The sequence below is a fragment of the Symphalangus syndactylus genome, chromosome 15, assembly GCF_028878055.3.
Source record: "Symphalangus syndactylus isolate Jambi chromosome 15, NHGRI_mSymSyn1-v2.1_pri, whole genome shotgun sequence".
Classification (NCBI taxonomy): Eukaryota; Metazoa; Chordata; class Mammalia; order Primates; family Hylobatidae; genus Symphalangus; species Symphalangus syndactylus.
The window spans coordinates 88529846-88546362 of NC_072437.2; positions in this window are offsets into that span (position 1 = coordinate 88529846).

A 16517-nucleotide genomic window follows, 5' to 3' on the forward strand; every position below is an offset into this window, starting at 1 on the left:
ATTTCACCAAAGACTTTTTGATTTAAAACCTGGGTTTATTGGCATTCACGAATGTGAAGGGTCATTTTGTTTTTCACTAATGACTCATTTGTTGAGAGCAAACATCAGTTTGCAGACTTCTGAAAAGAGCATTTACTAGTAATTTGCAACACATTATCATGTGGGAATCAGATTACAGCTAAGGAGCCCTCATAAAACCAGCTTTAACATTTACTACGTTTCTGGAGAAATATATGTGCTCTTTGCCTCTGTGAGAATGCAGTCATTTGCCTTATGTGGAATAGGGGTGGAGGGAGAATACCATCCTCAGGCTACATGGTTGCTGAAGTGAAATAAACTCAGTCCAAAAAGTAAAGTCATCATTGGTCCTTTCCCAAAAGGATTCCCACAGAAATGAGATAAGGCACAGGGCAGAGGGAGGTGGAGAAGACCTGTGGTCAATCTCACGGAGATGGAATCTGTGAGTGTGCAAATGCAGAAGGGGCAATCAGAGTCTGTGGCCAGGCAGAGAACAGGCTGGGAGTCAGTAAGTGTGATATCTCACCTTCCTGTCTCCGCTCGTTTCCCCTATTCTGCCAGATACCTTTCCATTCCTCCCACCCAGAGCTGGCACTCAAACACTGGCTTTCTTCAGATGAGTTCCCAATCCATCTATCTGTCCATCTATCCTCGGGTTTGCTCAAGTAATCAATCAAACATTCTCTGATTTTCTGCCTGCATTTTCTTACCCAAATAACTGGAGCATTTCTGCCTGCCTTCCTTAAATGGCTATTTTTCCAAATCAAGTTGGTAAATATCTATAAAGCAGTGGTTCTCAGACTTGTTGATACTAAAACCTCTATACACTCAGTAATTGTTGAGAATTTCAAAGTGCTTTTATTCATGAGGGTTGTACCAATCAATATTTACCATATTGGACATAGGCCACTTTAGAAATTAACTAGAAGGTAGAAAGGAATGTTTAAAACACAAAAATAACGAAGCACATTTGACCAGCCATCAGAGAAACACTGTTATCACATGTCACTTCGCCTCTGGAAAACTCCACTGTATACCAGTAAGAGAATGAAAGTGAAAAAGCAAATACCATCTTAGTAACTGTGAAAATAGTTTTGACCTCATGGACCTCCAGGAAGATCTTGAGGACCGCCAACATCCCTAGACACTTTGAAAACGGCTGCTCTAGAGCATCTGCAAATGGTCTTCCTGCCTCGGTCCCTTGTTCCCCACATCGCTGCCTCATGGATCTTCCTAAAACACACATTTGATTGTAACACTCTCCTACATGGAGCCCTTTTTATGGCTCCTTATCATCTGTGGCATAAATTATCAATAGCAACCATGATCTAGACCACGCCTGTCTTTGCCTGGAAGACTCCTATCTGGCCTTGGCATCTCAGCTCAGAACACTAGGAAGTTGTGATAATTTTGACAAGATTTTGCCTTAGATAAAATAGAACAAATAAAAAAAATTCTACTTAATTGTTTTATTTGCAAATATTTGTGAGATTAAAAAATAGATGGCTTTGATTTTAAGATTTTATGTTAGAAGTCAGAAAATCTTGAAATTTGATGCCAAGAGCCCACTACACTTTTAGGCTCTGTAAGCCATGAATATCTTTTAACATTTAGTATGTCCTTCTCCATATGTATTCAAACTGTGGTTTTATTTATATGCATAGTGGCTGCCATCTAGAATAAAAGTATTTCATCTATCTCTTTCCCCCATACCCCCAGAAACTTGGCTCAAATGTCATATATTTCAAGAAGTCTTTCTTAACACTCTCTTCCCTCCGTTAGTGGTCTGATCATGACTCCTCACATATCTAGAAAACCACCTCCCTCACAAAGGGTCTGTAAGTCCCTTGAGAACAAAAATCATTTTTCATTAGTCTTTGTAACTAGACTTTAGTACAGTGACTGGCATGGTTCCTGAAACAAAAGCCATTTCCAATAAATGGCTAATGGAAATCAGACATGTGCATATGTTGTCTCTTTACCATGGTAATCATTTTCCCAGCCTCTGTGCCATCCTCCAATATAGCTCTTTTCTCAGCATCTAAGATTCTGTTGTTGGCAGTGTGATATTCTCAAATAGCCATAACCAAAACTTTAGTCATCTATGAATTCTCCCTCACTGTCAACCTCCTTGTCCAAGAAGCTATTGAGACCTCTTCATTTGATCTCTGCAATTTTATCTCCAACCATTTTATCCTTTCTGCCTTCCCTTGCCATGGCTTTAATTTGCTTCCTCATTATTTCACTCTTGACCATTAGCACAACCTCCTCATCTTCTACAAAATAGCCCTAGTTTCCATATAGTGAGCTTCTCGAATTCAGAAGATTTATTCCTTACCATATTCCTAGCATATTGCACAGGACTCAAAATTGTCTTTTGAATAAAAATGTGAATTCCCACCCATCATATACACTGTCTACAGAAAAAAAATCTCTTCAGGATAACTTCTCAACATGTCCTTTACCTATTCAAATTTTTTCTGTGTCTTCCATTAATTACTGAATGTAGCAGATGGTGTTGGTGCCTGGGTCCACCTCCCCTCAGCCTGGGTTCACCTGCAACATGAGCTCCCAAGACAGTTTCCCACTTCAAAGGCGTGTGTCTCTTTTCTATTCTTCTTAAAAGTTTTCTCCAGCATCAAGGGAGCTTGTTTTACAAAAGGTATCACCCAGAAGTTGGGAAAAGTCAACACTGCTGAGGGCAACCTCAACCAATGGGGGTTGGGAATCACTTGCTGAATTCCTCAGTCTCCTCATCTCTGGTAGATGGATTCTAAAGTGTGTTTCTCCATTTCTCAGGGGGCCCCGCAGGACTGAGCTCCCATTGCTCACAGCAGCAAATCACTCATTTAACAAATGTTTCATTGGTTTCTCCCTTCCCTATCTCACTTCCCCCACTTCTTCCCTTGTGCCCTCAGAGATGGCCTTCCAAATAAACTATCTGAAGCAAACAATGACATGAACAAAATCTAAACTTCCTGGCCTATCATTCAGAGTACCCCAATAGCTTGATTCTAATCTATATTTCCAGGTTACATCATCTTACACATAGTCTTACACAGATTCCACCCTCTGGCCAACTGGAAGCTTTGTTGGTCCCCAAACCATCTCACTCCAAGTTATAATTATTCTGTAGTTTCATTCACTTCGAATGACACCACTATGATTAGCTTAGACCAGTGAAGCTTCCCTCCCTAGTATGGGGAGGGACCCAGCCAATACAACCTCTCGGAGGAGGGTGACTACAGTGAAGTCCTGTGAGCAAAAGAAAGTATAGGCTATAGCTGATGGATTGACAGCCAATAGCGTCTGCCACAAACAGGTAGCAGGAATGTAAAACATAAAGAAAATAGGTGCTCACAAATTCAACACAAAGTGCTGGAGACGTACTGGTGAGCTGAGGTGCGTCCTCTGAAATTTACTCCAGCAACAGACACTTTTTACACACCCATCCCCAGCCACCAGTCCCTGATCCCTGCCATAGGCTCTCCCCATGCTGGCCCATACCATGCCCAAAGGAACACATATAGAGATATGGCCAGGCCCTCTAGGCCTGTGCTGTGACTGCTCTGCCAGAACAAAGATCACAGACCTACCACTCCCTGTTTTTAAGAGGTTGCCAACCCTTGCTGTTGCAAAGCCATAAGCTCTAGCTTCAGTTCAGAGACCCACCCCCTGTGTTTTGCCAGGCACATGGATTTCTGTGCAACCTGGATGCAGAGAGTTTCCAAATGTCTAGAGCTATGAGATGTTAATCAAACATCCACTTGAAGTGCTTTGGAAGCACTTCTGCTTTTTGGGTTATTGATGTGCTCATGTTGTATTAAGATATATTTCTGGTGCAATCATGAATTCACTTCAAGACATATTAAAGAAGGATTTTTTCCTAGCTGCTTACTTCAGAACATTGGTCCCTAGAGACCAGGTATTTTTCACAGCTCCTTAGAGGCCCACAAAAAGTGATGGAAAAATGCAGCTGGGCATCTCATGTGGAAATCAAACCTGCTGGAATTCCATCTGCATATCTGCCTTAACTTAGCTTGGTTATTGGTTCTTCTGAATTGTTCACTGCATACCTCTCCCCAACTTGTTTCCATCTCAAAGGAGGAGAAGCAATGGGAATTTTCACATTATTCTCCAAGAAAGATGTTTGTGCCCCCAGGTAATGGACATTTCCCTCCACAGAGCATGTCACACTCAGGAGAAGTGTTCAAGTGCATTTTCTGTGGGCACAAATGGCAACCTGTCCTGGAGACACTCAGAGAGAGATTGCATGGCCGCTGCATTTGAAAGCGTAGACTCCCATCCCTGACCTGCTACTTCTCCCTAGCGGTGACCTTAGACAAGCTGCTCAGACTGTCTGGGTTCTTTCTCTGATCCGTAGTAGAGTGATCAATCTCCTTCCCTGCATCTGTGTGAATAGTTAAGTGCTTTATAAAAGTAAGTGATTCATATTGGAACCTGTCCTGCAGCTCTGAGTGAACTGTTCTTCCCTAGAGCTGTCAGTTATCAACCTGAAAACTGGCTGTCTTCAGATGTGCAAATTAGCTTTTTCTTACTGAAGAGAGTCTGGGGACTCCTTGTTCTTCTCCAGATTTAACATAATTGGGCTTTTACTTGGGCTGGTTATATAAGGAGAAGAGACAACCCCTCAGCTTACGTCATGCCCTATGGAAATGCCATGACTGTTGGTCCTCTGAAGCCTGAGTTCGCCAATGGATAATCTACTAGATGGCCTGGGTTAATGTTCCTTCCTGCTGACGTAAGCTGAAGAGTAACTTACCCAGGTGTGACATCAAATCATTTGGAGAAAACCCATATTCAATGGGCACCTGGGGTTGGGACAAGTGAGACACAGAGATGGATGCACGCGGAATCAGGAATGAGGCCAGGCATTCACTAGCTTTCAATTATTTCACATCTTAGAGGAATTTTAGATTAAATCAGAAGATGTGACAGTAGTAATAGTAACCAGTGTAACGTTACAATTTTCTTAAATGTTGTTTTTGAGAGGAGTACCTGGGGAGTACAGAACAGTTTTCATGTAGAATTTTGCTCTATTAGAAGCCAAATATGGTAGTTGATCCTGGAGTTAATATGACCCATTGGAAATTGAAAATTGAAATCTGAAAATTTGAGTGCTGAATAGTCCTTACAGCCTTATCCTCAGCTATAAAAAAAGATCACTTAGGGAAACTTGGCCAACTACTGGGTGATTAAGAGGCTGCAAAGCTAAATGGTAAATTAAGCATTGTCTTCCTCAATGTTGAACCGCCTAACTGGGAAACACTCCTGTAGCATCACTTCCTTCTTCTCTGGGCTGTAGCTGAATTTCCTGACTTGGGAGTTGAAGTTGCCATTCATGACTTGGAGATAAACACTTCAAAACGTCATGGGAAGAAGCAGTTTTCTCCAAGAATAGAGCATTTATCACCAACACTTGCCAAATGTTCTCAGGGAACAGAGAGATAGAAATACAGGTGTGGCCATGGATATTCCAGGCCCTTTATTCTATACTTTCATTATCTAAAGGCAGCAACACCCTTGAAATGACAGAACATACTGGCCGCCAAAACAGAAGGAAACCACAACTCATAATTGCTTGAACAGACTCTAGCATAAAGGACCAGCATTAAGATGAAAATCAGGTGGAGAAACTCAAGGCAGCCATCGTTTTGAAGCAGATTATGGTGGCAGAGATTTGGCAGAAGGAGACCTTCATGTGACATCATTTTGCTTGTGTGGTTTTACTAATAAGACTTTGATGGGTTCAGGGTTCTAGAAAAAAACCTAACTCTTGGACTTTACATGGGCCTGAACCCCATCATCAAAGAGCCTGATTTTTACCTGTTCTGGTTTCTCTCTCTACCTGTGTAGCAAATACACTTGGTTCACCATATGCCATATTCGTAGATAATCACAAGACTCTAAAGAAATGACACAGCAAATTATGTGATTGCCCAGAAGTTTCCTTGCCTGGTTTTTGGTTGTTTTGTTTTGTTTTTTAGGTCCTGAACACATAGACAAGAGCTAATTTGTATACTTGTACTGTGCAACATTAATACAATTTACCATGTAGGTTAATCCAGAACCTGCCACATAGTAGCAGCTCAGTGAATATTTGTTAAATGAAATAAATACGCCTAGGATTCAGCAGGAAGAGAAATCCAGTACAGTTAAGAATGGAGAAAATTGCTCACTAATATATGGTGGGTAAATACAAGACCTCTCTGGAACCAGACTTCCTGAGTTAGAATCCCAGCTTTACCAACTGAATCTCTCTGTCCTTGGGCAAACCCCATAATTTCTCTGTGCCTCATCTGTAAAGTACAAATAATTTTCAAAATGGAATTTTTAGAAAACATAAAATCCTTTATTTTTTAACTCTTTGAGTGAGTTAAAAATGAATGTTATGACCTTCTCAAAGAGCATCTGGGGAGTAAGATATTTACAGAAAATTTAACAGAGAAATATTAGGATAAGATTGCCAGGTTAGATATAATCTGGGTAATGTCCAACATGCCATAAATCACTGAGGTTCTCGGTTTCCGTGATGAGAAATTATTTGTAAATCTGCTGGACCAAAGTCTTCAAATTAACAAATGACTTCCTTAAGCCTTGGAACTTTAATCAAAGTTCAGTGATGAGGTAAATCATGGACATTTTTCAAGAAAATCCTTGAGTGGCCTTTTCTCTCCTATGATATTGAAAGAACATGTCTCTCACCTTTTTGCCTTCGTTCCAAGTTTTGGATAATTTTTCTGGCATCTTCCTTATTATGAGGATGAAATGGGTTAATATAACAAAAAATCCTTAAAACAGTGCCTGGCATTTACTTAGTAAATGCTATACTGACTATGAGTTTTCCTGGTGAGGTCAGGCCCACTTAATAATGCCCAGGAGGGGATTTAAAAAACAAAGCTCAGAAATGTTACTGTTAGCATTACTTCTCCAATCAAGAGGGACCTCCCACTGTTAAATCAGAAGAGAAATGAATAACATTGTCTGCATTCTCTGTTGTAATTACTAACATTTAAAGTAGCATTTGGGGTTTCATGTCCCATGACTCTCAAAGGGAAATGGAACACTAGTATGTGTTGGGGGGCAGGGAGATAGCAAAGATGGAGCGAATCAAAGGGCAGCACCCCTCACTGGCCACATCAAATCTCTGCAGAAGTCACCTGAACCACCTCCCACCTGTCATCCTTGCATCTTTGCTGACACCTCTTGCCCCAGGTGTGGAAACAGCTTCCTCACTGAGCTCCCTGCCCCCTGCTTTTCCTACTTTCCCTTCATTCTCCGCTGGTCACCAGACCTACTGCCTAAAACATGGATCCAATCATGTCTGCCCCCACACCTTTAACAATGACCTACTACCTACATAGCAGCACCCAAGACTCCCTGCCATGTATCCCCACAGGCCAGTTCCACCCCCATCTCCCTGATGGACTCTGTGGCCTCACTCTCCACTCATGTTGGACCACCCAGCTCAGGGCCTTCCCCTCTGCTCATACCCATTGTCCATGTCTCCTCCTCACAAACCCATATTCACTCTTCTCCGACTCACTCTGATGGATCCTCTGCTGTGAAACCTCCCCTAAGCCCAAGCCAGTAGCCTACATTTCCCTCCTTTCCACTCTCACAGCTCTGTTCATGGCACAGCAGGCATTTCCCCAGCACCATAGGATTCTCCCACAGTTAGATAACCCGATAGCATCTCTGTTTCTCAACTGTGACTCCTGAGGGCAGGGGCTGAGTTCCACTGCACCTCGCATTTCTCAGTCTCCAGCTGTGTGCAGGCTCTGTCCCCAGCCTTGTAAGTATTCTCTTAACCAACTCTCTTTCCTTATTCCAACACTTATCCTGGTTGGAGCCTGGCTAGACACCCAGCAAACCAATCTCCCCACCTCTCAGGGCTCATGGCTGGACCACATTCCTCAGCCTCCTCTTAGAGAGGGGGTGGAAACGTGACACCAGTTCTGGGCTGGCCTGTGAAATCTCCCAACGCATTCCCCCAGACCCTCCTGTGCGTGTGTGTGAAAACACTGATGAATAATACCAAGGCTGTGAAAGAAAAGGTTGAAGTCAAAAGAACAATTCCTGGCACTTAGCAGAAAGAACCTCATTGTCGAGGACACTCTAAATACTGAGCCTCCATCAACGGCTGCCTACACCTCCAACTCCAGGGCTTCAGAAAGAACACAGAGCAACCACTCTGTCCTCTGTGTCCTGGAGTGAAAAGCAGAGTGAGACTCTATCACTCTTCAAGGAGCCAAGAAATGAAAATATTATAAGGGAATAAATATTTCCTGAGAGGAAAATAGCATCAAGGGCCCTCGCCTGGGATGTTCAAATGTGGAAATGATTCATAGGAAAATCCCGCCCACAGAAATGATGAGAGATGCTAGGTTAAGACTTCATCATAACAGTGAGTGATGTTTGGGAGTGAGGAGCAAAAGCTGGCATCCTCATGGACACCCTTTCACCCTCACACCCCTGGGACTGTGAAAGCAGCCACCACACCAACTGCACTTTATTTTCAGCTGTAAACCCAGAGGGGGAGCCTGGGTTATATCAAGGAGAGAGTAGCTTCTAGGAAGTCTGCAGCCAAGTGAAGTTTATTTTCCCTCTGTATGGCTGTAAATAATGGCTTCAATTTTGGAAAACATACATCTGGAGCATCGTCGTATTGCCAAACAGAGCCTCGTCACAACACAACAACAGCATCCAGAAGGTTGTCTGTTTTCTGCATGAAACGTTGCTAGAGGGTGCTCAGTGTTTCGGAGCTCGGTGTGTGCAGAGTGTGGACAGCATATGTGCAGGTTAGCATGTTAATTCTCCAGCTGCAACCAGGGAAGGACACGTGGGACACTGGGGTCAGAGTGTGGGCCTAAGTTCCCGGGTTCTTGTATTGGTTCTACTGCTGCCCGTACTCCTGAACAACCCATGTAACCTCTCAGTGCTTCAATGCCATTCTCCAGATGATGAGACCTATACAATGCAAACATTCAGTGAGAATGTTTCTTTTTCTTTAAGAAAATTGAACTTGACATACTAGATAACTAAGCCCTGTAAAATCTTCATCACAAGATTCTTGAGAGCAGAAAACTCATGGTATGTATAAAATAGAAGTTGATTTATTTAAATATGTATATATGTATACACACACATATATTTAGGGCACATTTTCAGGAACACAATTGTTTTCTACAGAATAGTACTTTTCTAAGTTATACGGCCTGTTAGTGCTTAATGCCTAACTTGATTGCAAGTCATCTTTAAAATATAGAACACCACATTACCTAAACAGAATATCATTATGAAATTATAGAATGTTAGCCCTATAATGGACCCTGGAAATCATTTTGTTCTAACTTTTCGTAGCATCTGAGGAAGCTAAAACCCAGTGAGGTAAATTACTGCCCACTTCAAAACATGTCTGCATAGAATTTTTCATAATGTTAAGGTCTGATCAGGTTAAGTTGAAACTGAACAGCAAGTCTTTCCACAAGTCTTTCTTTCTTTCTTTTTTTTTTTTTTTTTTTTTTTTGAGACAGAGTCTCGCTCTGTTGCCCAGGCTGGAGTGCAGTGGCGCTCACTGCAACCTCCGCCTCCCAGGTTCAAGTGATTCTCCTGCCTCAGCCTCCCAAGTAGCTGGGATTACAGGCACGTGGCACCACGGCCAGCTAATTTTTGTATTTTTAGTAGAAATGGGATTTCACTATGTTGGTCAGGCTGGTCTCGAACTCCTGGCCTCAAGTGATCCACCCTCCTCTGCCTCCCAAAGCGTTGAGATTACAGGCATGAACCGCCACACCAGGCCTCCCAGAGCCATCTTGTCGCATGATTATTTGTATGTCCATTACCATCAATATCTCTTTCTTTTGTTAAAAAAAAAAAAAAAAAGATCTGAAGGGGGAGGGAGTTGTGTGAGAGAGAAGTTTGTTTTCCTTCTCCCAAATCCTTATATATTTTTTTCATGACACAATGTGGACTTCGAGGTGCCCTCTCAGGCCCGCAAGGATATCATGTGAACCACAGTAACACTCTCCATTTAAGGAGACCCCTGCTGCTTTTTCGTGTTATCTTTGAGGCATTCTCCATGGAGTCTGACCGTCACTCTTGTTCAGAGACAGCTCTGAGGAATCCTTGGTCTCTCACACACACTGGTGGAAAGGAGGCATGTCTGGGGAAAGTTTGGAACAGCCAAGCTGGGATGGTTAGTCTGCAGGATGCAAGGGGTGTGGGGTGGGCAGGCAACGTGCTGGCTGGAGTAGGAAGAGGACTCTGTTCAACCCAATGCTGTATAAACTGTCAATAACCCCATTTTCCAGGTGAGACAATAGAAGCCAGTCAGGCTTCCTGTAGAGATTAGCCATGGATGCTCTCTCGAGGTCCTGGTGCATTCCAGAAGAAACAACCACGGCTGAGGCTTTGCGCTCTTTAGAAAAAAGTGTTCCTTCCTCAAATTAAAAAAAAAAAAAAAAAAAGTTTAGCATGTTATTGCCCAACCTGAATAAACTCACTTCGGCTATACCCAAAGAAGGCAGAAAAGGTGGCAGGGAAGGGGACACGGCTACCTTCTCTCAGAGCAGAATGAGGTGATTCTGGACGGTGGCTTGTAAGAAGACCGAGTGGGCAAGGGGAGGGAGGGAGGACACAAAGGAAGAGTCCAGTGCCAAAATTCACCATCATGCATCCGACCTGTGGACCTGTTAATCACACTCATTAAAGCAACCTATGAATACCAGCAGGTTCCAGGAGAAACCACTGCTGCATAGATGTGTCCCCTGGGCTTGGCTGGGCTCTTCTCTGAGCAATGTGCAGGGCCAGGCAGGGTTGTACACATGCAGGGGCACCTACGCTTTCTCCTGCACACACACCCAACATCTGCCCAGTGCTCTCCCACCCACTTCATGCCCCTAACAGGAGGTGACCATGTGAGGTTCAGGGATGTGGGTGGTGAGACTTGGGCCTTCAGCAGCTGCAGGTGGATGAGAAAAGCCACCTTGGTGGCCTTCTGGGGAGCAGTCAGGACAGGGTAGAGTAGGACACTGTGTATGTGTTGGTGACAGTGTGTATGTGTTCTGGGCCACTCTAGTAACATCCAGAATCTCCCCTTACCTAGGACATCACTCTGGAAACACCCGCATCTCCCCTCACCTCTCCGCCAGGCCAGCTTGCAGGGTCGGAGCCAAGTTTTGTGGAACCTAAAAATTACCCAAGTGAATGACTCAATCTTTAAGGAAAAATCCTCCCAAAATTATGAATACAAATTGGCCTGAATGTAAACATCTGCTTAAAATGAGAAAAGAAACCACAGCAAACGACAATTTTAAAGATCTGACAAAAACCAAAAAAATCACAAAATCCAGAAATGTATTTTTATTAGTTAACAGACTGATGCCTTTACATGTTTTCCACATTTTCTTGGCTGCTCTTTGATCACCTTTTCCTATGACAGTGATATGGTAACAGCATCTTTTTACACAAAGAAATAGAATTCAGCTTCAGTCTTTCCTTCCAAGCTGAAAACTTACCACTTCACAACTTCTTGTTGGCAATGTCTTACATTTTTTAGGACTGTTGTCAAATCTGGGGAAAACTCTATCAAGTTTCTTTCATACATGAGCTGTAGGATTTAAGGACTTTTCAAGTTTTCTTATATATTAACTCAATTTCTTATATATTAACTCCTAAATATTCTTTAAATTGATAACACTCAGAACCAGTGTATTATATATCCTATTGTAATGGTGAACATGAATTTTCTGTTTTCTTCATCGATGCCAGTATTTAGTGTCAAATCAGTAGGAATATCTTTTCAATGTGCTCATGTGATTTAGTCTTCTCTTTAATTGAATTATCAAATAATTCAAGAATCTACCCATTACTTTTGTCCAACATTCCATCCTGGAAGATATTTTTATATAGGAAATATATTAGCTCAATAACTACAGAGAAGTGCCTGTGAGTCTCATAAACATACCTCACTAAACCCAAACAAAAGGAATCCCCAATGCAACTTCCCTTTAGCTATTCCCTAAAATGTCCAGCACCCCAGCATGACTCCACACAGATAGGAGTATGCTGGGGGAAGACAGACTGGAAAGAGACAGCGGTCCTAACTGACTGTATTTTTCTTGGCCTATTTTTTCCTTCTACTATCTCTTCTTCTCTATTCACTTCTCTATTCACTTCCAGGAACTGAACTTAATCAATCAAATTTAACTCACACTTGTTAATGGTGCTTGCGCACTGTTTTTCACGTCATTCCATTGTTGATAAGGTGTCCAAGAACTGAATATATTCTTTGGGTCCCCACTCAAATATCACCTCCTTAGAAAGGCCTTCTTTAACCAATCAGTTTAAGCCAGCCCTTTCCTCCCTACTTACTCTCTTCACATAGCTTAGTTTGTCTTCTGGTTTTTGGGTTTTCTTGTGTTCTTTGCTCCTCTTTTTTTTTTTTTCAACTTTAATTTTAGAATTAGGGTGTACATGCACAGGTTTGTTACAAATTATATTGTGTGATGCTGAGGTTTGGAATATGAATGAATTCATCACCCAAGTACCGAGTATAATACCCCATAGGTATTTTTTTTCAACCCTTCCCTGAATCCCTCCTTCCCATTTCTAGTAGTTCTCAGTGTCTACTGTTCCTGTCTTTGTGACCATATGTACCCAATGTTTAGCTTCTGCTTACAAGTGAGAACATGCAATATTTGGTTTTTTGCTTCCACATTAATTCACTTAGGAAAATGATTTCCAGATGCACTCGTGTTGCTGCAAAGGACATGATTTCATTCTTTTTTATGACTGTGTAGTATTCCATGGTGTATATGTACCACATTTTTAAAATTCAATTCACTGTTGATGAGCACCTGGGTTGATTCCATACCATTGCTATTGTGAATAGTGCTGCAGTGAACATACATATTTTCCTTTGTGTAGATACCCAGTAGTGACATTGCTGGGTCAAATGATAGTTCAACTCTCAGTTCTTTGAGAAATCTCCAAACTGCTCTCCACAGTGGCTGAACTAATTTACATTCTGACCAACAGTGTATTAGGCTTCTCTTTTCTCTGTAGCCTCACTAACATCTGCTATTTTTTGACTTTTTAACAAAAGTGATTCTGACTGGTATGAAATATCTCATTATAGTTTTAATTTTCATTTCTCTGATGACTAGTGATGATGACCATTTTTTCTTATGTTTGTTGGCTGCTTGTACGTCTTCTTTTCAGAAGTGTCTGTTCATGTTCTTTGCCCACTTTTTAATGGGATTGTTTGTTTTTTGCTCATTGACTTATTTAAGTTCCTTATAGATTCTGGATAATAGGCCTTTGCCAGATGCCTAGTTAGTGAATATTTTCTCCCGTTCTGTAGGGTGTCTGTTTACTTCTTTGATAGTTTCTCTTGCTGTGCAGAAGCTGTTTAGTTTAATTTGGAACCATTTGTCAATTTCTAGTTTTGTTGCAATTGCCTTTGAGGACTTAGTCATAAATTCTTTGCCAAGGCTGATATGGAGAAGCATATTTCCTAGGTTTCTTCTAGGATTTTTAGAGGTTGAGGTCTTACGTTTAAGTTTTTAATCCATCTTGAGTTAATTTTTGTATACGGTGGTAGGTAGGTGTGCAGTTTTATTCTTCTGCATATGGATAGACATGGTTTAGTTTTTGAACAACTTGTAAGTATTTGAAATCATCTAGTTGATTTATTTACTTGCTTATTGTTTACACTTTGATTTTCCCTTTGTATTCACCACGTATCCTAGCTCAACGATGCTCAGCCAAGCACAGGTCAATAGATATTTGTTGAGTGAATGTGTTACACACCCCAGGCCCTTGTGTAAGAGTTTACATTGTTTAAAAAGTTGAGTAAAAAGACTTTTCTTTTAACATGGAGCGTTTGGTCACAACAATGATGGCATTACAATCATTGTGACATTCAAGTCCAGGTCATCAGAGCAGGATTATGTCCTCCTATTTTACAAAAGGGGAAGCTGAAAAATTAACTTGCCCAAAGCCACACAGTTGAATTGGAGCCAAATTGGACATAGAATCCAGGGCTTCTGACTCCTATTCCTGTGTTCCACTTACTACTTCAGGTTGCCAGGCTGCCAATAGCATCTGGTGAAAATGTTTAAGTTTTTTAATATGAGAATCATGGCTGACTTGCTACTTGTACTTGTGCTGTGAGTTGGAAGACATTGGTAGTTGTAGTAGATTTGTTCTCAAAAGAGAAGAGCAGGTGTTCTTTACATGTTCTCATCCAACTTCACAATAACCCTTGATGTAGGCATTATTGAGCAGTTCCTTTTAACTGAGGCTCAAATGATTAATTTGCTGAAGTTCACAATCAATGTTAAATACAGGATTTATATCCAGATTTACTTCAAATGACTCTCATACACGAGATTAAAGGTCCACATTTGGAAGCTGGCTGGCTAGGTTGGAAATTAAGTATGTAGTTATCATACATGATAAAATAATAAAATTATGTGATTATATATTATGTATTATATAAATATATATAATTATATATTATTACAACAAAATTACTTGGTGAAGGCTAGGCTGACATGTGATCTCCATCTAATTAAGAATTAAATATTCTATTACTGATGGGGTTGGCTTCAAAACACACACAAAATGGCCCCAAGGTGTGAAATCCTTGGCTTGTTTTGGGAATTACCATGATTAACCAAAAGCTAGAGGTATACTAGCTCATATTATCTATAAGTGCTTTCATGGAGAAGGGGCCAACCCTGGAAAAGTAGCCTCTGGTCAGGGGTCATATATTTTTTTGAGCCAAACAGATCCTCTTAGGCTCCAGTGGCCTCCTCCCCAACCTTACCTGTGAGATCAGGGATTATAGCAAAAGGACAGAAGCAGATTCACCTTGAACTCATGTCCATGCATGTCTCCAGAGTGGTCCAGTATCTCACCTACTCTCTCAGGCAACAAATGCAGTTGATGATAAAGGGGAAGACAGTAGAAATGTAGCCCCTGACCTTGATTCTCTTCATTCCAGCAAGTTCTATTCCCTGAGAGTGCAGTGGAGATGATGTGAAAAAGGTAGGCTGAGGTTAGATTGGGAAGGACATTGTATGCCACAATATGGAGTATGACATTTATCCTGTTTTTCTTCAATATTTCTAAATTTAAATTGTACTTCAGATTGTTAAAATATTAAAATTCTCTACTTTGAACCATTCAATAATATATGTATGTTACGCATATTTGTGTTTCTATTAAATTTATCAATTAACAGTAAATCTTATTTAATATTATTTTTATCAGCAAGCTAAAATGTTAACTCACACTGCAATTATTTTTATAGCAAACTGCAGAATTGAGATTCGATACATAAACTGGAAATTAAAGATAATTAGTATGATTAATATTAATGATCTCTACCCACTCATTTTTCTATCCTTGTGGTTTAAAAAATGGGACTGCAAATATGTTAGGGCAATTGAGTCAGAGTATGATTTTTCTTATGCATCTGTAGACACTTTTGGCCTAAAAGTTTTAGGAACTATGTACTTTTCATAGAAAAGTTATACAGTTGTGACTCAGTTTACCATTGCTCACCAGTATCTGTTTTCCCTTTTTTCTCAGCATACCACCAGGATATATATAATATTCCCCCCTTATCTGAGGGAGCTATGTTCCAAGACCACTAGTGGATGCCTGAAACCCTTAGAGTACTGAACTGTATATATTTTATACTTTTTCCTATACATACATACCTATGATAAAGTTTAACTTACAAATCAAGCACAGTAACAGATTAATAATAACTAATAATAAAATGGAACTATTATAACAATATGCCAGCATCACTAGTCTTATGCTTTGGGGCCATTATTAAGTAAAATAAGGGTTATTTGAACACAAGCACTATGATCCCACAACAGTCAATCTGATAACCAAGAAGGCCTCCAAGTGATTCACAGGTGAGGAGCATCTATAGTGCAAATCTGCTAGGCCAAGGGAGGATGCACGTCCTGGGGTGGGCCTGGGCAGGATGGTGTTAGATTTCATCATGCTACTCAGAATGGCATGCAATTTAAAATTTATGAATTGTACATTTCTGCAATTTTCCATTTAATCTTTTTGAATTGCAGTTGGCCACAGTTAACAAAAAACTCAGAAACTGAAACCAGGTGTAAGTGGGAACTACTGTATTCCGATTAGAAGTGGTCATGTGACTCCGCTCCCACTCAGTCATGTGACTGAGCTCTGGCCAATGGAATGGGAAAGGAAGTGAGGTGTGCTACCTCCAGGCCTGCTTATGAAAACCTCTTATGTCCAATCCTTGCTCTTCCGTCACCCTCTGACTGAATGGTGAGGTTTATGAAGACCCTAATAAGAGCAGAGGCATCAGATAGAAGGAAAATGCATCCCTGAGGGAGACCACATGGAGTGGATCCCAGCACCCCATCTGACCTGCATTGAACTGTGTTGTGAGCAAGAAGTAAAATGTTTTGTGT